Here is a 26731-nt window from a genome sequence, read left to right on the forward strand (position 1 = left end):
GGCCGGCGAGGCCCGCGCTCACCGGTGTCGCAGTACCTGAGCCGCAGGGGCGCAGCGATTCTGGCTTTGGTTTGCTCCGTCCGGAAGGTATTCTGTGTTTGTATTTTGTTTTTTGCCGAGCATGAGGGCCACCGCTCAGTGTAAATGCTTTAATCTTTCTAAAAAAGAACGCGGTGGCTGCTGAGGGAGGCGGAATGGGAGTTAGGATTTAATGGGGACAGAGTTTCGTTTTGGGAAGATGGATAGAGGTTGACGGTTGCACGACAGTTTGAATGTACTTAATGCCTCTGGACTCTACACTGAAAAATGGCTAAAGTTGTAAATGGAATGTTGGGTATATTTTACCACAGTGGAAAGGAAAAAAAGAAAAGAACCAGGGTTCTTAGGTTGCCTACCTCTGGGTTTGAATCCTCCCCGTCTTCCTTTCGCCTTTGTAACTGTGGGCAGGCCCCTTGGTCTCTCTGCCTCAGATTCCCCACCTGTAAATTGAGGGGTAGCCCGTTTTATGTGCGTGGCCCGTGGACCAGCTTCCCAAAGGCAAACTAATTTTCCTGGCTGTCGAAGTTATCCTCCTAATTTCTAGCTTCACCTGCAGTTTTCATAGATCGTTGGGCTCTGCCAGCCGTTTTCTTCTAGAAGGTGCTATTGGTGACAAATCAATGAATAAGAAGTGGATATTGGGCTTCCCTGGTGGCACAGTGGTTGAGAATCTCCCTGCCAATGCAGGGGACACGGGTTTGAGCCCTGGTCTGGGAAGATCCCACATGCCGCGGAGCAACTGGGCCCGTGAGCCACAACTACTGAGCCTATGTGTCTGGAGCCTGTGCTCCGCAACAAGAGAGGCCGCGACAGTGAGAGGCCCGTGCACCGCGATGAAGAGTGGCCCCTGCTTGCCACAACTAGAGAAAGCCCTCGCACAGAAACGAAAACCCAACACAGCCAAAAATAAATAAATAAATTTATTAAAAAAAAAAAAAAAAGAAGTGGATATTCGCAGAAAAGCTTGAAAACAGCTGACTTGAGTCTGGCAGCTATATATTTCTTAGGGAAGACTTCTCCAGCATGCAGGTGTTGTAAATAGTAGCCACTCATTGCTGTTTCCCAGAGAAGGGACTTGTCATATCCTGTTCTGCAGGTAAAATTATGAATGTGCTCACGATGCAAAAAAATGCCCACGATGCAAAAAAAAATGAATATTTTCAAATTACGTCTCACAAGTGTTCTGGCGAGAGCACCAAGACCGTCAACGGTTCTTCCACCCTCCAAAGTCTGAGGGGTGCTGTGATTAAAGTTCAGAGTATGTCAGGGCCAGAGTAAGAGGCTCTTGTGTGGGGAGGGATGCAGTGGTGCAGAAGGAATTATGATTCTTACTGTCTTAGAATTACATACAGTGCGGTGGGAACAACTTTCAAGAATCAAAACATCACAGAAGTGAGGGTAAAAGTACCTTTGGGATAGGTTCATAAATCCTTCAACACTCCTTTCAAAAGGGAAGCCATACCCTGCCCCCCATAAGAGGGGGTGCACTTGATCACTCATTTCTAACGAACAGGATGTGGCAGAAGTGATGCTATGTGACTTCCAAGTGTAGGTCCGAGAAGCAGTAAGCTTCCACCTGGCTCTCTGTCTCGGATCACTGGCTCTGAAAGAAGCTAGCCACCATGTCCTGAGGACGCTCAAGCTTGTGGAGGGGCCCCCTGTGTGGAGGAACTGAGGTTCCTGGCCAACAGCACCAAGTTGCCAGACATCTGAAATGGAAACAGGTCCTCCAGTCCCAGTCTTTAGGTGGCTGTAGCCCCGGCCCATGTCTTGAGAGAGGCCTCAGGAGAAACCAAACCTGCCAACACCTTGATCTTGGACTTCTGGCCTCCAGAACTGTGAGAAATAAATGTGTGTTGTTTTAAGCCTCCCAGTCTGTGGTATTTTGTTATGGCAGCTGGAGCTGACTAATACATTAAGGAAATATGTGAAATACATAGAAAAAGACCTAGAAGGATACACATTAAACTGAAAAGAGTTTGATGAAAGTAAGTAGTATTGGTGGTGTTGGTCAGAGAAAAACGTTGACTGTGAAATCTAGGTGGTAGGTTTATAACTGTTCACTGGAAAATTCTTTTCAGCATTTCTGTATGTTGGCAAATTTTTGTGATAAGTTGTTTGGGGTGGGGAGAACTTCAAGAGGCCCCCTACTGGAACAGTTTGAGCCTCCAAAGGAATAAAAAGCTGTATATGATCGATGTGTTTAAATTCATTTCTTCATAATGCTATTTTTGGAAATCCTGTTGATCACAGGTGAATATTGCTGGGGCATTGTCTCATTCTGAAAATAGATAAAAGACTCAAGCAAAACAATTAGTCTTGCCTTTCTTATTTTACCCTTACATTTCAAGGTAACCAAATAGTTGATGAGGGAAAGCACTTATTTATAAAAAGAATTCTAGCCAGTACATGCAGAAGGGTCAGTAAAATTAGAGAAGCAACATTTTGCAAACCTTATGAAATAAGCTTCTAAGCAATGTTCCTGAAATCATTGGTGAGAGGTTGGTAGGGAACTGTGTAATGGAGGGACAAGGATGACAGCATCTGAATTTAAGGCTATAATTTTCCCTCTAAGCACTACTTTAGTTACATCCCACAAATTATAATATGTTTTCTGTTGAAAATGTTTTCAATTTCCATTATGATTTCTTCTCAGACCTATAGTTTATTTGGAAATGTGGTCTTAATTGACAAATATTTGAGGATTTTCCAGATATGTTTCCAAAATTAGTTTCAGGTTTAATTATGTTGTGCGCAGAGAACATACTTTGGTTTTTTTTGTTTGTTTTTTTGTGTTTTTTTTGGCCACACCGCTTATAGGATGTTAGTTCCCCAACCAGGGATAGAATCTGGGCCCTCTGCAGTGAGAGTGCAGAGTCCTAACCACTGGATCACCAGGAAATTCCCCAGAGAACATACTTTGTGTGATTTCTGTGCTTTTAAAAATTTATTGAGATTTGTTGCCGAGAATGTGGACTCCCTTGGTGCATGTTCCTTGAACTGCTGCTGTGGGTGAAGTGTTCAGGAAATGTCACTGAGGTCCAGTGGGTTGATGGCATTGCTCTAATCTTCTAAAACCTTTCTGATTTTCTGTTCCTGTGTTCTATCAATTGCTGAGAGAGAAATGTTGGAAACTTCCAGCTCTAATGATGTATTTGACAATTTCTCCTTTCCGTTTTATCACTTGTTTCATGTACTTTGAAGTTCTGTATTAGGTACGTGTACATTTAGCGTTGCTTTTGTCTTTTTGATGAATTGGCCCCGTTGCCATTTTAAATATTTCTTTTTATTCCTGATAATATCCCTGGCTCTGGAGTCTACTTCGTCTGATACTAATTTGGCTAACTTCCGGATTTCTTTTGATTAGTGTGTGCATGGCATTGTGTCCCCTAAAAGGGGGGAAATCGGTAGAGAATATCAGTGAAAATGAAATCTGGTTCTTTAATAAGATCAATAAAGTTGATAAACCTCTAGCCTTGATAGCCAAGAAAAAGAAAGAGACACAAACTACTAATATCAGAAAAGAAGTAAGGGTCATCAGTACTGATCCTATAGGTATTGAAAGGATAACAAAGGAATATTATGAACAGCTCTGTGCCCACAAATTTGATAACTAAGATGAACTGGATCAATTGTTCAAAAACACTAACAAAAGACACACAAGGAGAAATAGATAATCTGAATAGGCCTGTAGCTATTGAAGTAACTGAATCACTAATTAGTCATCCTTCAAAAGAAAGCACCAGGCACTGATGGTTTCACTGGTGAATTCTGTCAAACAGTTAAGAAAGAAATGATGCTGGGGACTTCCCTGGTGGAGCAGTGGTTAAGAATCCGCCCGCCAATGCAGGGGACATGGGTTCGAGCCCTGGTCTGGGAAGATCCCACATGCCGTGGAGCAACTAAGCCTGTGTGCCACAAGTACTGAGCCTGCTCTCTAGAGCCCACGGGCCACAACTACTGAACCCGCATGCCACAAGTACTAAGCCAGTGCACCTAGAGCCTGCGCTCCACTACAAGAGAAGCCACCGCAATGAGAATCCTGCGCACTGCAATAAAGAGTAGCCCCCGCTTGCCACAACTAGAGAAAGCCCACACGCAGCAACGGAAACCCAATGTAGCCAAAAATAAATAAATAAATAAAAACTGTAAAAAAAAAAAAATGATGCCGATTTGCTACAATCTCTTCCAGAAAATAGAAGCAGAGGGAACACTGCCCAACTCCTTCTATGAGGCCAGCATTTCCCTGATACAAAAACCTGGTAAGCGTATTATGAGAAAGGAGAACTACGTGTCAACATCTCATGAATATAGATGCAAAAATCCTCGACAAAATGTGAGCAAATTGAAGGCAGTAATGCATAAGAAGATTATGTAGTGTAACCAAGGAGGGTTTATTCCAGGTGTGCAGCCTGCTTCAACATCTGAAAATCAATTACTGAAATCCCCATCAGCTGACTAAAGAAGAAAAGTCATATATCAATAGATGCAGAAAAAGCAAATGAAAAAATTCATTTTTTTAAAAAAAATTTTTGGCTGTGTTGGGTCTTTGTTGCTGTGCGTGGGCTTTCTCTAGTTGCGGTGAGCGGGGGCTACTCTCCATTGTGGTGCGCGGTCTTCTTTTTTTTTAAAGATTTTTATTTTTATTTATTTAATAATTTTATTTATTTGTTTATTTGGCTGCACTGCATCTTCATTGCTATGTGCGGGCTTTCTCTAGTTGTGGCGAGCAGGGGCTACTCTTCGTTGCAGTGTGCGGGCTTCTCATAGTGGTGGCTTCTCTTGTTGCAGAGCACGGGCTCTAGGCGCACAGGCTTCAGTAGTTGTGGCATAGAGGCTCAGTAGTTGTGGCTCGTGGGCTCTAGAGCGCAGGCTCAGTAGCTGTGGCACACGGGCTTAGTTGCTCTGCAGCATGTGGGATCTTCCCAGACCAGGGCTTGAACCTGTGTCCCCTGCATTGGCAGGTGGATTCTTAACCACTGCACCACCAGGGAAGTCCAACAAGGGCTTCTCCTTGTGGTGGCTTCTGTTGTTGTGGAGCATGGGCTCTAGGTGTGCGAGCTTCAGTAGCAGCATGTAGGCTCAGTAGTTGTGGCTCACGGGCTTAGTTGCTCCACGGCACATGGGATCTTCCCAGACCAGGGATTGAACCTGTGTCCCCTGCATTGGCAGGCGTATTCTCAACCACTGCACCACCAGGGAAGTCCTCCAATATCTTTCAATTAAAAAACAAAACAAAACTGGGAATTCCCTGACAGTCCAGTGGTTACAACTCTGCACTTTCACTGCGGGGGGTGCAGGTTCAATCCCTGGTCTGGTAACTAAGATCCCACAAGCCATGCAGAGTGGCCAAAAAAAAAAAAAAAAACAGGAAAACTTCCTCGACTTGATAAAGAGCATCTACAAAACACCTGCAGCTAACATCACACTTCACAGAGAGAAACTAGGTGCTTTCCGCCTAAATCATGAACAAGGAAGGATGCCCATTCTAACCACTTCTGATCAACATTGTACTGAAAGTCCTAACTAATAATGAGGCAAGAAAAGGAGATAAAAGCTATACAGGCTGGGAAGGAAGAAATAAAATTGTTGCTTGCAGATGACATAATTGTCTATGAGGAAAATCCCCAAAGAATCAACAGCAACAACAACAACAAAAACTGGAACTAGTAAGTAATTATAGCAGGGTTGCAGGATACAATTTTTATACATAAAAGTCCTTTGACTCCCTATATACCAACAGTGAACATTGGAATTTGAAATTAAAAGCACAATAGAGGGCTTCCCTGGTGGCGCGGTGGTTGAGAGTCCGCCTGCCGATGCAGCGGACGTGGGTCCGTGCCCGGGTCCGGCAGGATCCCACGTGCCGCAGAGCTGCTGGGCCCGTGAGCCATGGCTGCTGGGCCTGCGTGTCCGGAGCCTGTGCTCCGCAACCGGAGAGGCCACAACAGTGAGAGGCCCACGTACCGCAAAAAAAAAAAAAAAAAAAAAAGCACAATAGAGATAAGAGAAAGAGAGAGGGAAAGGGAAATACTTAGGTATAAATGTAACAAAATACAGGATCTGGGGCTTCCCTGGTGGTGCAGTGGTTGAGAGTCCGCCTGCCGATGCAGGGGGCACGGGTTCGTGCCCCGATCCGGGAAGATCCCACATGCCGCAGAGCGGCTGGGCCCGTGAGCCATGGCCGCTGAGCCTGCGCGTCCGGAGCCTGTGCTCCGCAACGGGAGAGGCCACAACAGTGAGAGGCCCGCGTACCGCAAAAAAAAAAAAAAAATACAGGATCTGTATGAGGAAAACTGCAAAACAGATGGAAAAAAGATCTAAACAAATGAAGATATTTCATCTTTATGGATAGATATTTCATGTTTCTAAATATTTGTTAAGATGTCAGTTCTTCCCACAAAGATCTTAAGATTCAGTGCAATCCCAATCAAAATGCCAGCAAATCATTTTGTAGATATCAACAAGTTTTTAATGAATTTTATATGGACAGAAAAGACACATAATAGCCAGCACAGTACTGAAGAACGATGTCAGAGGATGACACTGCCTCACTTTAAGACTTACTATACAGCTATTGGGGTTTCCCTGGTGGCGCAGTGGTTGAGAATCTGCCTGCCAGTGCAGGGGACATGGGTTCAATCCCTGGTCTGGGAAGATCCCACGTGCCGTGGGGCAACTAAGCCCGTGTGCCACAACTACTGAGCCTGCGCTCTAGAGCCTGTGAGCCACAACTACTGAGCCCACGTGCCACAAGTAGTGAAGCCCACGCACCTGGAGCCCGTGCTCCACAAGAGAAGCCACTGCAATGAGAAGCCCATGCACTGCGACGAAGAGTAGCCCCTGCTCACCACAACTAGAGAAAGCCCGTGCGCAGCAACAAAGACCCAACGCAGCCAAAAATATATAAATAAAATAAAGCTATTTAAAAAAAAGACTATACAGCTATAGTAATCAAGACAGTGAGATGTTGGTGAAAGAACAGACAAACTAGGTCAAGGGAACAGAATAGAGAGCCCAGAAATCGATCCACACAAATACATTCCACTGATCTTTGACCAAAGAGCAAAGGAAATTCAGTGAGGAAAGGATAGACTTTTCAACAAACGATGTTGGAACAATTAGGCATCCATGTGCAATAAAACTGAAAATAATAAGTCAAGACATTGTCCTTCAATAGAAACAAAAATTGACTCAAAATGGATCATCGACCTAAATGTAAAACAAAAATCTAGGAGGTAACATAGGAGGAAATCTAGGTGATCTCATGTTTGACACTGAGATTTTTTTGTTTGTTTCAGTTTTTTTTGAGGTATAGTTGATTTACAATATTACATTAGTTTCAGCTGTACAACATAGTGATTCACAATTTTTAAAGAGGATACTTCATTTATAGTTTTTATAAAATATTGGCTATTTTCCCTGTTTAGTACAATATATCCTTGTAGCTTATTTATTTTATACATAGTAGTTTGAATCTCTTAACCCCCTACCCCTGTCTTGCCCCTTCCCTCTTCCCTCTCTCCAGTGGTAACTACTAGTTTGTTCTCTATGTCTGTGAGTCGGCTTCCATTTTGTGATATTCATTCCTTTGTTTTATTTTTTTAGATTCCATGTATAAGTGATAACATCTAATATTTGTCTTTCTCTGTCTGACTTATTGGCAATGAGTTTTTAAGTGCAACACCAAAAGCACAATCTTTGAAAAAACATTGGCCAGTTGGACGTAAAATTAAAAACTCCAGGGCTTCCCTGGTGGCGCAGTGCTTAAGAATCCGCCTGCCAATTCAGGGAACACAGGTTCAAGCCCTGGTCTGGGAAGATCCCACATGCCACGGAGCAACTAAGCCCGTGTGCCACAACTACTGAGCCTGTGCTCTAGAGCCTGTGAGCCACAACTACTGAGCCTGCGTGCCACAACTACTGAAGCCCACGTGCCTAGAGCCCGTGCTGCGCAACAAGAGAAGCCACCACAATGAGAAGCCCACGCACTGCAACGAAGAGCAGCCCCCACTCACCGCAACTAGAGAAAGCCCGTGTGCAACATCAAAGACCCAACACAGCCAATAAATAAATACATTAATTTAAAAAAACACAAAAAATGGAAGTCATATGAGGTCGCTTCTCCACTCAGAAGCGTTGAATGGCTTCCCATCACTGAAAATGATAGCCAGAATCCTCACAGTGGCCTGCAGTGCCCTCCAATGCCCTGCATGCTTGCTGCCCTCCCCTCCTACAGGGCTCCCATTGCTACCTGGGCTCAGCTGTCCTGGCTTCCCAAGGACATTCTCACCTGCAGGCTTTTGCACCAGACTGGATCTCTCCTCCAGCAGAGATACCCGTGGATCAGCTCTCATTATTTCTAGGACTTTGTTCACATCCTCTGCTCAGCAAGGCCTTCCCTGACCACTCTACAGAATGGCACATATGCCACACCCATACCCACAGATCATGAGTCCTGCTTAGCGCCCACCACCATTGACATACTATTTCACATATTTGTTTTGTTTTTATTATTTCTCTCTGTTCTCTCCTATCCTTCTTCCCCCTCCCCCACTCCCCAATAGAATGTCTATTTTTCCTTTCAATTCTATCAGGGTTTGCTTCATGTATTTTGAAAATCTGTTGTTAGGTGCTTACACATTTAGGATTTTTATGTCTTTTTCGTGCATAGTGATATATATGTGGTCATACAAACTGTTTTGCTATATGTAATGTGTCATTTTTTGGTGTATTTACCCCATTACAATTATGTAATGTTCTCCTTTATTCCCAGTAATCTTCCTTGTTCTGAAGTCTAATTTGTCTGAAGTTAATATGGCCACACGAGGTTTCTTTTTTTTTTTTTTTGGTACCCGGGCCTCTCACTGCTGTGGCCTCTCCCGTTGCGGAGCACAGGCTCCAGACACGCAGGCTCAGCGGCCATGGCTCACGGGCCCAGCCGCTCCGCGGCAATGTGGGATCCTCCCGGACCGGGGCACAAACCCGCATCCCCTGCATCGGCAGGCGGACTGCCAACCACCGCGCCACCAGGGAAGCCCAACCACCTTTCTTTTGATTAGTGTTTGCATGGTATATATTTTTTCCACTTTTTTACGTCTAATCTACCTATGTCTTTATATTTAGAGTGAGTTTTTTTTAGACAGAACATGGTTGGGTCTTATGTTTTGTTGTTGTCTGTTTTTTATCCAGTGTAATGAACTTTGTCTTTTAATTGATATTGTTGGACGATTTATATTTAATGTAATTTTTGACATGGTTGGGTTAAGTCCATGATTTTGTTATTTTCTGTTTGTCCCTCTGTTTTCCGTTCCTCCCTTCCCCATCTCCTACCTCCTTTGGGTTATTCAAATATTTTTTAGAATTCCGTTTTAATTCATCGGTTGGCTTTTTGGTTCCATCTCTATGTATTATTTTCTGTGTGTGATTGCTCTAGAGATTATAATATACATTACTAACATCTTACGGTGTACTTAAAGTTAATATTTTATCACTTCATGTAAAATGTAGAAGCCTTACAACTACTTAGGTACCTTTATCTTCCCATTTATGTTGTATTATTGCATATATTACATCTACATACATTGAAAATCCCATTAGACAATGTGATAACTTTTGCTTCCAACAACCATACTTGTTTTAAAGAACTTAAGAGGATAAAGATAGTCTCCCTATATATATACTGTTTCTATTGTTCTTTCTTCATTCCTGAATATCTACGCTTCTTTGTTTTTTAATTAATTAACTTATTTATTTATTTTTGGCTGCGTTGGGTCTTCCTTGCTGCACGCGGGCTTTCTCTAGTTGCAGAGAGCAGAGGCTAGGCTTTGTTGCGGTGCACGGGCTTCTCATTGCGGTGGCTTCTTTTGTTGTGGAGCACAGGCTCTAGGCACGCCGGCTTCAGTAGTTGCGGTTCATGGGCTCAGTAGTTGTGGCTCTTGAGCTCTAGAGCGCAGGCTCAGTAGTTGTGGCCCACGGGCTTAGCTGCTCCGCGGCATGTGAGATTTTCCCAGACCAGGTCTCAAACCCGTGTCCCCTGCATTGGCAGGCGGATTCTTAACCACTGCGCCACCAGGGAAGTCCTATCCATGCTTCTTTCTGGTATAATTTCCCTGCAGTTCAAAGAATTTCCTTTACCTTCTCTTTTAGAGCAAGTCTGCTATTGATGAATTTTCTTTGTTTTCCTTCTGCAATGTATTTTATCTTCATTCCTGAAATATGGTTTCTTGCATGTAGAATTCTGGGTTGACAGTTCTTTTTTTTTCCCCTTCAGCACTGTCAAAATGTTTTCCCACTGTTTCTGGCCTCTTTAATTTCTGATGAGAAATCTGTGATCATTCCAAGTGTTTTTGCATGTAATATATCATTTTTCTCTAGCTGCTGTCAAAATGTTTTCTTTATCTTCAGTTTTCAGCACTTTGAGTTTGATGTGTAGAGGTTTGTGATTTTGTTCTGTTTTGTTTAATTTTTATGTTATCCAGTTTGGTGTTCACTGAGCTTCGTGGGAAGTTTTCAACCACTATTTCTTCAAGTATTTTTGTTTTTTCTGCACCAATCTTTTTCTCATCTCTGGGACTCCTATGACACAATGCTCAAACTGTCCATATTATCTTTTTCTTTTTCTTTTCTTCGCCACGCCACTCAGCTTGCAGGGTCTTAGTTCCCCAACCAGGGATGGAACCTGTGCCCCCTGCAGTGGAAGCGCAGAGTCCTAACCACTGGACCGCCAGGGAAGTCCATATTGTTTTTTTCAACCTTTATCCTCTCTGTTCATTATTTCTATTGATCTGTCTTCAAGTTCCCTTATTTTTTATTTCTGTCATCTCCGTCTGGTATTAGGCCCTCCAGAGAATTGTTAATTTTAGGACATGTATTTTTTTTTAATTGTTAATTTTCCATTTGGTCCTTTTAAATTATTTGTTTCTCTGCCGAGAACTTCTACCTTTCCATTCATTTCAAATATATTTACCCCTGCATCATGGAGCTTAACTTTAAACAGCTGTTTTAAAGTCTTTGTCTGACAATCTCAACATCTGGGTTACCCCCAGGTTGGCATCTGCTGATTGTCTTTTCTCTTGAGAATTGGTCAATTTTCCTGACTCTTTATATGTGGAGTAATCTTAGATTGTATCCTGGACATTTTGAGTATTGTGTTGCTTAGGGTCTGAGTCCTGTTAGAATCCTCTGGAACATACTGACTTTTGGGCTGTTTTAGTGGCAGCCGCCCTGGAACAGCTCAAACTGCAAGTTCTGCTTCGCCTCTGTGGGTGGTGGTTCCAGTGTCCGGCTTTGCTGTGGTGATTTGGGTCTGGGATGTGTGTGCACAGAGGAGACGTGAGCCCAGGCTGTGGTACGGACTCCTGTCCAGAATCAGGCATCCGTTCTTCAGCCCTCTCCTTTCCAGGATTCTCCCCACATCCTCTGACTCACAGGGGCCCCTTTTCTGGTGCTCTGGCCAGAAAGATGGGGTTCCTCGGAGCTTTAGCTGCCCACCTGCCACTGCACAGTTCTGTGACGAGGGCTGCCCTTGGGGCACAGCCAGGAGACGAAAAAGGAGAGAAAAAATGGATATTTCCCCCCATGCACACTCTTTAGACCTCAGGCATACCTTTCCCCAGGTCTTCTGCCCAGAAAGACAGTTTCCGTGGGAGTTTTAGACTCCAGGGTGCCACTGCAAAATGGGGCCAGAAAGCAGGATGCTTTCTTAGGATAAAGAATAAAGAACAAGGAGGAGAAAAAGAGAAAATATCTGATCTGAATGGGGCCAAAGAGTCAACCTTGTTTGGGTGAGAAGGAATAAGGAAGTAAGTGTAGAGATGGGGGTTGGCTTGGCGTGGGGGGTTTGGCGGACGCATATCCTGCACTTCTGGTCAAGCAGAGCATTTACGGGGACTACTTATCTACGTTTGGTTTACTGACATGGCACCCTTGGCAGGAGCAGCTCCAACTTGAGCCGAGAAAGTTATTTCAACACATCAAAAACCTATTTACAAACAAAATCATCTTGGGACTTCCCTGGAGGCCCAGTGGTTAGGACTTGGCACTTTCATTCCTGTGGGCCTGGGTTCAATCCCTGGTTGGGGAGCTAAGATTGAGACATGGCCAAAGAAAAAAAAGAAACAAAACAAAATCACTTTAAGGCCAAATTTAGAGTTCCCATTGAAATCATGAGTTTGATGGCTACTGGTGTTTCAATTACATTAACATGGCTATTAAACTAACTATTAAAAAGGAAGATGTTCTGCCACATTCCCTGCCCCTTTGGGCAGCCTGGGACTTGAGTGAGTGGGAGAGACTGCCTCCGTTGCTAGATAACCTTGGGCAATTTATTTGTCATCTCTAAGCCTCAGTTTCCTAATCTCTGACATGGGAATAACAATAGTAATATTTACCTCATAGGCTTGGGAGAGGAGAGGTCCAGTAAGATCAGGTGGATGAATTATACCTTTATTTTCCTGTAGGCTTATCTGAAAAGAATGAGTAGTATTTTCAAGAGGGCCAACCTCGTTCTGCAGGGTGGAGGATGCTCCTGGTTTTTGTTTATTTATTTATTTTTATTATTATTTTTTTAATTTTTGAATTTTATTTATTTTTTTATACAGCAGGTTCTTATTAGTCATCCAGCTTATACCCATCAGTGTATACATGTCAATCCCAATCTCCCAGTTCATCACACCACCCCACCCCTGCTGCTGCTTTCCCCCCTTGGTGTGCATACGTTTGTTCTCTCCATCTGTGGCTCAATTTCTGCCCTGCAAACGAGTTCATCTCTACCATTCTGCCATGTTCCACATATATATATGCGTTAATATGTGATATTTGTTCTTCTCTTTCTGACTTACTTCACTCTGTATGACAGTCTCTAGGTCCATCCACATCTCTACAAATGACCCAATTTCGTTCCTTTTTATGGCTGAGTCATATTCCATTGTATATATGTACCACATCTTCTTAATCCATTCATCTATTGATGGGCATTTAGGTTGCTGCCATGACCTGGCTGTTATAAATAGTGCTGCAGTGAACATTGGGGTGCATGTGTCTTTTTGAATTACGGTTTTCTCTGGGTATATGCCCAGTAGTGGGATTGCTGAGTCATATGGTAATTCTATTTTTAGTTTTTGAAGGAACTTCCATACTGTTCTCCATCGTGGCTGTATCAATTTACATTCCCACCAACTGTGCAAGAGGGTTCCCTTTTCTCCACACCCTCTCCAGCATTTGTTGTTTGTAGATTTTCTGATGATGCCCATTCTAACTGGTGTGAGGCGATATCTCATTGTAGTTTTGATTTGCATTTCTCGAATAATTAGTGATGTTGAGCAGCTTTTCATGTGCTTCTTGGCCATCTGTATGTCTTCTTTGGAGAAATGTCTATTTAGGTCTTCTGCCCATTTTTTGATTCAGTTGTTTGTTTTTTTAATATTGAGCTACATGAGCTGTTAATGTATTTTGGAGATTAACCCTTTGTCTGTTGATTCGTTTGCAAATATTTTTTCCTATTCTGAGGGTTGTCTTTTCGTCTTGTTTGTAGTTTCCTTTGCTTTGCAAAAGCTTTTAAGTTTCATTAGGTCCCGTTTGTTTATTTTTGTTTTTATTTCCATTACTCTAGGAGATGGATCAAAAAAGATCTTGCTGTGATCTATGTCAAAGAGTGTTCTTCCTATGTTTTCCTCTAAGAGTTTTATAGTGTCCAGTCTTACATTTAGATCTCTAATCCATTTTGAGTTTATTTTTGTGTATGGTGTTAGGGAGTGTTCTAATTTCATTCTTTTACATGTAGCTGTCCAGTTTTCCGAGCACCACTTATTGAAGAGGCTGTCTTTTCTCCATTGTATATTCTTGCCTCCTTTGTCATAGATTAGTTGACCATAGGTGCATGGGTTTATCTCTGGGCTTTCTATCCTGCTCCATTGATCTATATTTCTGTTTTTGTGCCAGTACCATATTGTCTTGATTCCTGTAGCTTTGTAGTATAGTCTGAAGTCAGGGAGTCTGATTCCTCCAGCTCCGTTGTTTTCCCTCAAGACTGCTTTAGCTATTCGGGGTCTTTTGTGTCTCCATACAAATTTTAAGATTTTTTGTTCTAGTTCTGTAAAAAAAAGCCATTGGTAATTTGATAGGGATTGCATTGAATCTGTAGATTGCTTTGGGTAGTATAGTCATTTTCACTATATTGTTTTTCACAATATTTGTTTCTTCCAATCCAAGAACATGGTATATCTCTCCATCTGTTGGTATCATCTTTAATTTCTTTCAACAGTGTCTTATAGTTTTCTGCATACAGGTCTTTTGTCTCACTAGGTAGGTTTATTCCTAGGTATTTTATTCTTTTTGTTGCAGTGGTAAATGGGAGTGTTTCCTTAATTTCTCTTTCAGATTTTTCATCATTAGTGTATAGGAATGCAAGAGATTTCTGTGCATTAATTTTGTATCCTGCAGCTTTACCAAATTCATTGATCAGCTCTAGTAGTTTTCTGGTGGCATCTTTAGGATTCTCTGTGTATAGTATCATGTCATCTGCAAAGAGTGACAGTTTTACTTTTTCTTTTCCAATTTGTATTCCTTTTATTTTGTTTTCTTCTCTGATTGCCGTGGCTAGGACTTCCAAAACTATGTTGAATAATAGTGACGAGAGTGGACATCCTTGTCTTGTTCCTGATCTTAGAGGAAATGCTTTCAGTTTTTCACCATTGAGAATGATGTTTGCTGTGGGTTTGTCATATATGGCCTTTATTATGTTGCGGTAGGTTCCCTCTCTGCCCACTTTCTGGAGAGTTTTTATCATAAATGGGTGTTGAATTTTGTCAAAAGCTTTTTCTGTATCTATTGAGATGATCATATGGTTTTTATTCTTCAGTTTGTTAATGTGGTGTATCACATTGATTGATTTACATACATTGAAGAATTCTTGCATCCCTGGGATAAATCCCACTTGATCATGGTGTATGATCCTTTTAATGTGTTGTTGGATTCTGTTTGCTAGTATTTTGTTGAGGATTTTTGCATCTATATTCATCAGTGATCTTGGTCTGTAATTTTCTTTTTTTGTAGTATCTTTGTCTGGTTTTGGTATCAGGGTGATGGTAGCCTCATAGAATGAGTTTGGGAGTGTTCCTTCCTCTGCAATTTTTTGGAAGAGTTTGAGAAGGATGGGTGTTAGCTCTTCTCTAAATGTTTGATAGAATTCACCTGTGAAGCCATCTGGTCCTGGACTTTTTGTTTGTTGAAAGATTTTTAATCACAGTTTCAATTTCATTACTTGTTATTGGTCTGTTCCTATTTTCTGTTTCTTCCTGGTTCAGTCTTGGAAGGTTATACCTTTCTAAGAATTTGTCCATTTCTTCCAGGTTGTCCATTATATTGGCATAGAGTTGCTTGTAGTAGTCTCTTAGGATGCTTTGTATTTCTGCAGCGTCTGTTGCAACTTCTCCTTTTTCATTTCTAATTTTATTGATTTGAGTCCTCTCCCTCTTTTTCTTGATGAGTCTGGCTAATGGTTTATCAATTTTGTTTATCTTCTCAAAGAACCAGCTTTTAGTTTTATTGATCTTTGCTATTGTTTTCTTTGTTTCTATTTCATTTATTTCTGCTCTGATCTTTATGATTTCTTTGCTTCTGCTAACTTTGGATTTTGTTTGTTCTTCTTTCTCTGGTTCCTTTAGGTGTAAGGTTAGATTGTTTATTTGATATTTTTCTTGTTTCTTGAGGTGGGCTTGTATAGCTATAAACTTCCCTCTTAGAACTGCTTTTGCTGCATCCCATAGGTTTTGGATCGTTGTGTTTTCCTTATCATTTGTCTCTAGGTATTTTTTGATTTCCTCTTTGATTTCTTCAGTGATCTCTTGGTTATTTAGTAATGTATTGTTTAGCCTCCATGTGTTTCTGTTTTTTACGTTTTTTTCCCTGTAATTGATTTCTAATTTCATAGCGTTGTGGTCAGAAAAGATGCTTGATATGATTTCAATTTTCTTAAATTTTTTTTTTTTTTGCCGTATGCTGGCCTCTCACTGTTGTGGCCTCTCCTGTTGCGGAGCACAGGCTCCGGACGCACAGGCTCAGCGGCCATGGCTCACGGGCCCAGCCTCTCTGCGGCATGTGGGATCTTCCTGGACCGGGGCACAAACCCGTGTCCCCTGCATCGGCAGGTGGACTCTCAACCACTGCGCCACCAGGGAAGCCCAATTTTCTTAAAATTACTGAGGCTTGATTTGTGACCCAAGATGTGATCTATCCTGGAGAATGTTCCATGCGCACTTGAGAAGAAATTGTAATCTGCTGTTTTTGGATGGAATGTCCTATAAATATCAATTAAATCTATCTGGTCTATTGTGTCATTTAAAGCTTGTGTTTCCTTATTAATTTTCTGTTTGGATGATCTGTCCACTGGTGTAAGTGAGGTGTTAATGTCCCCCACTATTATTGTGTTACTGTCGATTTCCTCTCCTATAGCTGTTTGCATTTGCCTTATGTATTGAGGCGCTTCTATGTTGGGTGCATGTATATTTATAATTGTTTTATTTTCTTCTTGGATTGATCCCTTGATCATTTTGTAGTGTCCTTCCTTGTCTCCTGTAACATTCTTTATTTTAAAGTCTATTTTTATCTGATATGAGTATTGCTACTCCAGCTTTCTTTTGATTTCCATTTGCACGGAATATCTTTTTCCATCCCCTCACTTTCAGTCTGAATGTGTCCCTAGGTCTGAAGTGGGTCTCTGTAGACAGCATATATATGGGTGTTGTTTTTGTATCCATTCAGCAAGCCTGTGTCTTTTGGTTGGAGCATTTAATCCATTCATGTTTAAGGTAATTATTGATATGTATGTTCCTATAACCATTTTCTTAATTGTTTTGGGTTTGTTTTTTGTAGGTCCTTTTCTTCTCTTGTGTTTCCCACTTAGAGAAGTTCCTTTAGCATTTGTTGTAGAGCTGGTTTGGTGGTGCTGAATTCTCTTAGCTTTCGCTTGTCTGTAAAGTTTTTGATTTCTCCATTGAATCTGAATGAGATCCTTGCTGGGTAGAGTAATCTTGGTTGTAGGTTCTTCCCTTTCATCACTTTAAGTATATCATGCCATTCCCTTCTGGCTTGTAGAGTTTCTGCTGAGAAATCAGCCGTTAACCTTATGGGAGTTCCCTTGTATGTTATTTGTTGTTTTTCCCTTGCTGCTTTCCATAATTTTTCTTTGTCTTTCATTTTTGCCAATTTGATTACTATGTGTCTTGGCATGTTTCTCCTTGGGTTTATACTGTATGGGACTGTCTGCACTTCCTGGACTTGGGTGGCTATTTCCTTTCCCATGTTAGGGAAGTTTTCGACTCTAATCTCTTCAAATATTTTCTCGGGTCCTTTCTCTCTCTCTTCTCCTTCTGGGACCCCTGTAATGCGAATGCTGTTAGGTTTAATGTTGTCCCAGAGGTCTCTTAGGCTGTCTTCATTTCTTTTCATTCTTTTTTCTTTATTCTGTTCCACAGCAGTGAATTCCACCATTTTGTCTTCCAGGTCACTTATCCATTCTTCTCCCTCAGTTATTCTGCTGTTGATTCCTTCTAGTGTATTTTTAATTTCAGTTATTGTATTGTTCATCTCTGTTTGTTTGTTCTTTAATTCTTCTAGGTCTTTGTTCTTTAATTCTTCTAGGTCTTTGTTAAACATTTCTTGCATCTTCTCGATCTTTGCCTCCATTCTTTTTCTAAGGTCCTGGATCATCTTCACTATCATTATTCTGAATTCTTTTTCTGGAAGGTTCCCTATCTCTACTTCAGTTAGTTGTTTTTCTGGGGTTTTATCTTGTTCCTTCATCTGGTACAAAGTCCTCTGCTTTTCATCTTGTCTGTCTTTCTGTGAATGTGGTTTTTGTTCCACAGGCTGCAGGACTGTAGTTCTTCTTGCTTCTGCTGTCTGTCCTCTTGCTCCTGGTTTTTAGAAGGAGGCTCAGACCTGGGAGTGCCCAGTCCCTGAGCCTGGAGGGCAGTGGATGAGGCAGCAGAGACCTAGGATGGCCCTTGGAGGTCTCAAGGTGTCAGGCTCTCCAGCGGGGTGGCTCGTGGGTGTTGGGCAGCTTTGTTGCAGCCTAGCAGCCTGAGCAGAGTCTCGGGAACCCTGCTGGGCTGGAGTGGACTGACTGGTAATGGTGTGAGCAGAGGCCCAGCCTCCCCACCTCACCTCCCAGCCAGGGGCCAGCCTGGGTGGGTTTGCCAGCACTGTGGCCCAAACTTAACAGCCTGAAGGACCGCCCTTGAAGAAACAAACAGCCCCAAACATGTAAAATTGAATTTCATCTTAGCCAGGTGCGTGGAGGCTTGTTGTCAGTTTTATCATGATTTAGAAAAAGGAAGAAATGAGATCTTTGCACATCGTGAGTGCCCAGGACATGGCATTCATTAGTAGCTCTGATGGCCTGATTTTGCCTACACTTATCCAGCTAGCATGCTCTTTTGTGGTTGTGGCGTTTGGGTGAGAGGCACGCCTGCTCCTGGCCATGGTTGTGGAAGGCTGACCCGAGGAAATCGGAGGAACACAGACAGGGAGGTCTTGGGGAAAACGCAGAACGGCACCCATCGTAGCTTATTCTCGTCAGCCATCCATGTGGGAAATGATGCCGTGTTCCCCTAACATGAGGTGGAAAGGAGACAAATCAAAAAGGCAAGTCAGGGAGGGTCTTCCTGTTGGTCTTGTGTGGATGGCAGCCCCACTGCTGTGTTTGAAGTGCTGCCAGGTGGGGAACCCAGGTTATGAGGACATGCTGCATGCTGGGCTCCGAACCCCGTATCTGCAAACAGCTTGCAGGAACTTTGACAGATACACAGTTGCATCCAGGAAACCATGGCCCCGTGGTCGGTCAGGACTCAGAGCATGTCATGGTCCCAAAGTTTCCTCACGCCTCTTTGCAGGTCAGCCTCTCCTCTTTCCCCAACCCAGGCACCACAGATTTGGGGGAGGAGGAATCTAAATGGTGGGAAAAGAAAATAAACAAAAACAAAGCAAGTGATTTAGGAGGGAAAATTGAGAAACAGCAGGGTACCGTCCAAGTTTCTGTTTGCAAAATTGCTTTGTGTGTGTATACATTTTGGAGAGAAGCTGGGTTTTTAGAATAGATTTGCATTTTCTTTGTGATTTTTCTATCGAGTTAGAAAGAACAGAACCTCAGTGGACAGAATCTTAGATGGCTGCCAGCCCCATGGTTCTCAAACCGTGGTCCTCAGGGTGCTAGAATTTCACAGGCAGCCTGACCTTGGGGGATTCCATATATGTATGATTCTAATTGTTAAAACATTTTGAAACTGTGTAGAAATGGCAATAAATTTTATGTTTCTCATGCCCTTGTCTTTCTTTATAGATGTGTAATTTTACTATATATATAGAAAATATTTTATCTTTATATAGTATTTTATATAGTATTTATTATATAAATAATAAAATTATCATATAAATAATATATTTTGTATGTCTATTACAGTATTTGTAGTATTCAAGATATGGTTATAAAATATATATAGATAAATACTATATATAGTAAATATATAGTATATATAGATAAATATATAGTTAAATATATAGTAAAATATACAGAAAATATAGATAAAACACTATAGTGAATGTATATTTTATGTTATACAAAATTTGTATATATAAATTATAATATGTATATTATATATGGAATGAAATACTATATATAGTAAAATTATAAATCTATAAAGAAAAACAGTCATGGTAAACATATATATTTAGTATGCATAAATAATACAAAAATATACATTTAGCATATATATATGTGTGTATATATATATATATATATATATATATATATATATTGCCAAACAACAATGCATGTTTGTCAATCTTATTTGTATGTATGATTCTGGAATTTGCACTTTTTTCCCATTATGTTTATAAGATTAATTCATTTTCATGTACAAAGCTACAGGTGATTTATTTTCTCTGCTGAATAGCATTCCATTGTAGACTACATTCTAGTTTCTTTATCCTTTAATGGTCGGTGGAAGTGTGAGTTGTTGCAGGTTTTTGGTGTTGCACACAATGCTGGTAAGAACATTCTTACACATGTGCAAGAGTTTATCTGAAGACTGAGTAATATACCTAGGACTGGAATGGATGGTTCCAGGGTAGGGGCCTCTTCAACTTTACAAGATGGTGTGAAATTTTTTCCAATGATAGGTATGTAACCGGGTCAGCTTTTTTCTGTGGAGACCCCAGAAGAAAGTTTCTACCATCGCTGTGTGTAAATTTGAAATTCTTATAGTGCTATCGTTGTTAAGAGGCTGTAGCTCAGTACTGGACGTTTAGAGTCCAGTGGCTGACCAGGACAAGTTACAGCAGCTAGGCTACTAACCCGGTGAATGACTGGGATGGATGGATCTTTATGCTTCTGTGGCCACAGTTTACTCACCTGTAAAATGGGAAAGAAATACCTGCTTCAAAGGGACTCAGGGATTAGAGAAACATGACAGCTAATTCCAGTGCCTGATCTTGGCTGGGTCCTGTACTGGAGGGAAACATACTTTGAAGGACATTATTGAGTCAATTGGTGAAACTGACAACATTGGAATATGAACAGTAGATTAGATCAGATATATTATTAGGGTTAAATTTGCTGAAGCTGATAGCTGTACTAGGTGATATAAAAGAACATCCCTGGGACTTCCCTGGTGGGCCAGTGGTTAAGACTCCGAGCTTCCAATGCAGGGGGCCCACGTTTGATCCCTGGTCAGGGAACTAGATCCTGCATTCCTTAGCTAAGATCCCGCATGCTGTAACTAAAGATCATGCATGCCACAACTAAGATCTGGAGCAGCTAAGTAAATAAATAAATCATCCTACATCCAGAAGTATTTCGAGGTAAAAGGCTGGGATGCTTGCAACTTACTCTCAAATGTATAAATAAGGATTGCAAGTGATGAAGCATGTCAGGTAAAATGTTAACGCCAGTGAACAAAAAAGATGAGAAAACCTCCTAAACTCGGGGAAGACTGGGAACAAGCACAGCAGTTTTTTTCTAGGAGCTCTAGGACTTGACACGGCATTTGGAGATGTCTGCCGAAAGAATAAATGATTGAATAAATGAACGAATGAGTAAGTTAATAAATAAAGGCTGTGATACCTTGGCTGGGCATAGATGTAGAGAACTCTTTGTGTTAACATTGACCTTTTTGTGAAGTTTGATTTTGAGTGATGGCCTGTCTCACTCCCAGAACAGAGTAGATCCCAGCACATTGTCCAATAAAAATACAATGTGAGCCATATATGTATTATAATTTTAGAACTGTCTAGTGACCACCTTGGAAGCGTAAAAAGAATAGGTAAAGTCAACTTTAGTACTGTATTTCATTTAGCCCAACGTGTTCAGATAGTATTACTTTTACATATAACTAATATTAAAATCATTGAGGTATTTTTACATTCTTTTTTTTCATTTGAAGTCCTGGCAGTCCAACACGTACCTTACTTACTGCACTTCTCAATTCAATCACTAAATTTTCATCGAAATAGTTGATCTGTATTTTGATTTCATAAAATTTACAGTTGAAAAGGTAGATTTATATACCCAAATCGTTCCAAACATACTTGAAAGTTTTCCAATAGCTGAATGAGTATGGCTTTTAAATTTAAATCAATTTAAAGGAAATAAAATGAAAACTTCAGTTCCCCAGTTATACTAGCTACCTGTGGCTGGTGTGTGCCGTGCTGGATGGCGAGGGGGTACGTGCTCCCTAAATAGGATGGATGGATGCATGCATGCATGCATGCATGAGTGGAGCTAGGCTGGTTAGCAGACCGCCCTCTCATAAGGGTTTCAGATTCAGTCAAAGGCACGTTTGTTAAAGGAGAACATCAAGTAGCAAAATCATATGTGCAATATATCCCATTTTTGTTTTTTCAAATAGAAATAAGTAAGCATTAGTATAGGCACTGGAAAAATGTATACCACATTGTATGCAGTGAATTCAGTAAGTATTCATCGAGAGGCAGGCCTGTCCGAGTTGCTGAGTTAAGGTCCCTCCCTGCCCGCACGGAGCTGCCACTCTGGCTGGGGAGACGGACAGTGGACAGATGGGTAGTGGTTGCGTGGCAGTGGGGGATAAAGCGCATTTATTGTTACAGAAGCTGACGGGGCAGAATGAAGGCAGCCCCAGACGGAGGGCCCTCTGAAGAGGACACGTCTGAGCTGAGACCTGGGAAGCCAGAAGTGGGCGCTGCGTGGGGAGGGGTGGGGAGGTTGATGCTCCCGCTGGAGGGGCGATTTGTCGGGATCGCGGGAAGAGCTCGAGTCGGCGGAGAGACGAGTCGCCTGCAGGTGGCGCTCTCGGCCCACCCTTTTCGGTCCAGGTAACGGGGGTTTCCTTTTTCAGTTGCTAACCTTGTGGGAAGCCCAGGAAGCACTTTTCTCTCAGGTGAGTTTCGCAGTCATTTCTCCAGGGCATTGTATCTGAACGGGGCTGAAAGATGGAGTCGAAGGGTCACATATGGCCCAGATCCCCCAAATCTCTTGACAGAGCCCACCTCCGCCTTCACCAAGGCTAAGCTTCCAATGGGGCGCAGTCAGGAGTCAGAGTCCGTGTTCAGCTCCACGAGACCTTGGGCGAGTTATCCGTCTTCTCTGAGCTGCTTCCTAGCTGTGAACTAGGTCAGGAACCCTGACTTTGAAACAAGATCGTGGGGTCCATGGAGCGGGCAGCGTGTCTGCCTTGGTCCTGGCCGGTCCTGCGATAACTGAGCCCAGCTGCCAGGCCCTGTAGCAAGTGCTCACTTAGTCCTCAGGACAACCCCCGAGGCAGGGATGCTGGTATCCCCACCGGGGTGGAGGCGGTCCAGCCAGCCTCCTGGCTTCAGAGGCTGTGCTCCACTAAACTGTGTTGGGCCATCTCCCTTTTTTTGAGGTGGATTCTTTCACTGGGGTCCTTTGAGAAGAGGGTGATAAGAATTGGAAAGTGGAATTTGTGATGCTGTAACCCTGAGCAGGAGGGAAGAACTGGGGGATGAGCTGAGAAAAGGATACTTCTCTGGAGCTATGACAAACCTTCCCCTCCTTGACTCGTGGTATCAGTAATTATCAAGAGTGCCTACTACAAGCCAGGCACTACCTTAAGTACTTTGTAAATTTGTCTCATTTAATCTTTTCAGCATTTTTTAACTCAAAGAAAAGTACAGAGTAGTATATAAACACCCATTCACCTACATCCAGATTTTTAAATGTTAACATTTTGCCATATTTGCCTCAAGAGTTTTCTTTCTGGGACTTCCCTGGCGGTCCGGTAGTTAAGACCACCAATGCAGGGGACTCAAGTTTGATCCCTGGTCGGGGAACTAAAATCCCACATGCCGCCTGGTGCGGTCAAAAAACAAATAATAAAATAAAAAATAAATTGATTTATCTTAAAAAAAAGATTTTTCTTTCTAAGGAACAAAAAAAAGATTTGAAGTCCCCTTTCTGTCTCTCCTAAATTTCATCTTCTCCTCCCTCCCCACCCCAGAAGAAGCCATCACGTATCTATCTAAAAGTAATACATACATTGTTCGGTATCTTTTAATGCAATTGTTATTGATTTAATTGTGGATTCACATGCAGTTGTAAGAACTAAAACACTTTGCCCAGTTTCTCCTAATGCAAAACTGTAGTATAATATCACAGCCAGGATGTAGACGTTGGTACAGTTCACCTGTTTTATTCAGATTTCCTGTTTTACCCACCCTCTTCTCTGTGTGTGTGTTATGTCTTTAAATGTACACCAGTGGTATATTATGCATAACCTGCAACATCCTTTTTCACCCAAAAGGATGTTTTCAAGATCTATCCATCTTGGCACATACTGCTCTAGTTCATGCATTGTATGAATATACTGCAATTTATCATTCATTCCACGTGGATATCAAAGTAGGGGTGTGTGTGTGTGTGTGTGTGTGTGTGTGTGTGTGTGTGTGTGTTCTGCAATGAAGCGACTTGCATTTGTCACCCCCAGCGATAGTTTAGAGGATATGACCAGAAGAGGAATCTCGGGGTCATAAGGTGTCTGCATTCCAACTTATTAGACATTAACAAATTGTCCTCCAAAGCATCTACATCAATTTGTACTCCCTCCAGCAGTGTAGGGGTATTTCTGTTTCTTTTCATCTCCTGTGCATGAAGGAGTATCCATCTCACTGTTGTTTGAACTTGCATTTCCCTGATATAAGTAGATTTCTGATTTAAGCAGAAAAGGAAATTATTAAAAGCAGCTAAAATCTCCAGGAGGGCTGGGAAACCAGGCTTAAAGCTGAGCAGACAGAAGTGTGCAGATCAGGCCAAGAGCTGGCAGTGACGACAGCATGAAGACAACGCAGGGTCCCAGATGTCGGAGCCGGCACCCCAGCACCACTGACAGCAGCCCCTGGATGCTGGTGGAAGCCCCCAGCCTCCACCCCACTTCGCTGTGCGAGGCAGGTCGTGCAGGCCGCTCGGCCTCAGGGCCCTGCTTCACGTCAGCGCAGCTGGGTGCAGCTGGGGCTGAGTGTCTGACAGTTTACCCGCACGTGGTAGGAGGACAGTCTCAAAGGAGGTGATTCCCCAAACATGGGCGGAAGACGCAGGTGCGGTATGGTCAAAAAATGACATGTCTAGCACACCCAGTCGACAGTAAGGTTGGACATCTTTTATATGTTTATTGGCCACTCAGATTTCCTTCAGTGAGTCTCTTTTGCCTCTTTGGGGTGGTTTGTCTTTCCATGTTGAAGTGGATGAGCTCTTTGTAAATTCTGAATTATAATCTTTAAGCCTATTACCTGTGTTAAAGTATGTATATTCTTCTGGGCTGTGCTGTATCTTTTCACCTTGTTTTTGGTGTCTTTTTTTTTTTTTTGGTCCATGCTGTGTGGCTTGCAGGACCTTAGCTCCCTGACCAGAGATTGAACCCGCGCCCTCGGCAGTGAAAGCGCTGAGCCCTAATCACTGGACCGCCAGGGAATTCCCTCATGGTGTCTTTTATCATGCAGGTTCATCATGCTGGCACTTAAAATTATCTATATTTTTCTTTGTACTTGTGCTTTTCTGAGTGCCTCCCTGGTTTGAGAATATGGCCAGATGTGTGATTGGGATCAGGTCTTCCACTGAAAACGACTAAAATGCTGGATAAAATGAAAGCACTATCTGGGGCTTCCCTGGGAGTGCAGTGGTTGAGAATCTGCCTGCTAAAGTAGGGGACACGGGTTCGAGCCCTGGTCCGGGAAGATCCCACATGCCTCGGAGCAACTAAGCCCGTGCGCCACAACTACTGAGTCCGCATGCCACAACTACTGAAGCCGGCGCGCCTGGAGCCCGTGCTCCGCAACAAGAGAAGCCACCACAGTGAGAAGCCCGCGCACTGCAACAAAGAGTAGCCCCCGCTCGCCACAACTAGAGAAAGCCCATGCGCAGCAATGAAGACCCAACGCAGCCAAAAATGAATAAAATAGATACAACATTAAAGAAATAAAAACTGTTAAAAAAGAACACTATCTGAGTAAATCATTGAAGAGCTGACAAGATAGTAAAGATTTGCTGCAAATAAAAGAGTTATCATCACTATAAATAAGGAATTAAAATCTGAGGGAAAGTAAGAAGAGCGCTAGAGGCATTTGCCAACCTGGTGAACTGGAGCTCAGCTGATGGCCTCATAATACATGGAAGAAGGTAAAGACCAGGGTCTGTACAAAGTTGGGAATATAATAGGAAGCCATTGTCCCTTAAAACCGGAACCCAAAGGCTATGTCCTCAGGGTAAGAGGCAGCAAAGTTACATTTGCCTGTCCCAACCACAGCAGGGGGTTATAAGGAAGGTTAACTCGATACAGAATAGTGCTGGGATGTGGGAGGCTTACCTGAGACACTGTAGCAGAAACCCTGCCTTACAGGGATCTGTAGCTCAGGTTGGGGGGCCCACAGCCTTAAGCTTCAGAAGCAAAGTGATCTCAGACTGGTAGCTTGCCTAGGTACCTAGTAGAAGCAGATGTAAATTCTTACTGCCTTTTTTTTAAGTAATAAAGGGGTTTACTCTGTTCTAACACCTAGAGGTGACTCCTTAGCTAATTAACTTTCAGTCTTTCATGTTTTCTCACGTGTGCATTTAAGATGATACATTTCCCTTTAAACATTGATTGCCTTGTTTCTAAGATAAGTAGTGCTTTCGTTGTCAATTCCAAATAATCTATTTCATTATGAATTATTTTACATTTCTGCATATATATATTATTTTACATTTCCACATATGTAGGAGATTTGGGGTAGCAGTTTGTTAATAATGTTTATTGAGGTGTAGTTTACGTAAAGCCTGCACACATAGCGTATGGATCAGAGGTCAAAGGACTTTGACAAATGCATTCACCGGTGTAACTGACACCCTTATTGAGAGAGAACATTTCTATCACCCCACAAAACTCCCCCCTGCCCTTTTCTTTTTTTCTTTTTTTTTTGCGGTACGCGGGCCTGTCACTGTTGTGGCCTCTCCCGGTGCGGAGCACAGGCTCCGGACGCGCAGGCTCAGCGGCCATGGCTCACGGGCCCAGCCGCTCCGCGGCATGTGGGATCTTCCCGGACCGGGGCACGAACCCGTGTCCCCTGCATCGGCAGGCGGACTCTCATCCACTGCGCCACCAGGGAAGTTCCCCCCCCCCCCCCCCCGCCCACCTGCCCTTTTCCATGGTAGGCAACCACCATCCTGATA

General features: G+C 42.5%; 1 long non-coding RNA gene across 1 annotated transcript; it reads left to right on the forward strand.

Annotated features, from left to right (window-relative positions):
* The first annotated feature begins 15 nt into the window (after positions 1-15).
* Positions 16-25595, forward strand: LOC114893674. The gene is made up of 2 exons (XR_003792991.1): positions 16-87; positions 22162-25595. It is a non-coding gene; the product is annotated as an uncharacterized LOC114893674 (long non-coding RNA).
* The last annotated feature ends 1136 nt before the right edge of the window (positions 25596-26731 follow it).

The sequence above is a fragment of the Monodon monoceros genome, unplaced genomic scaffold (genome assembly GCF_005190385.1).
Source record: "Monodon monoceros isolate NGI ecotype Baffin Bay Population unplaced genomic scaffold, NGI_Narwhal_1 Super_Scaffold_13, whole genome shotgun sequence".
In the NCBI taxonomy this organism is placed as follows: Eukaryota; Metazoa; Chordata; class Mammalia; order Artiodactyla; family Monodontidae; genus Monodon; species Monodon monoceros.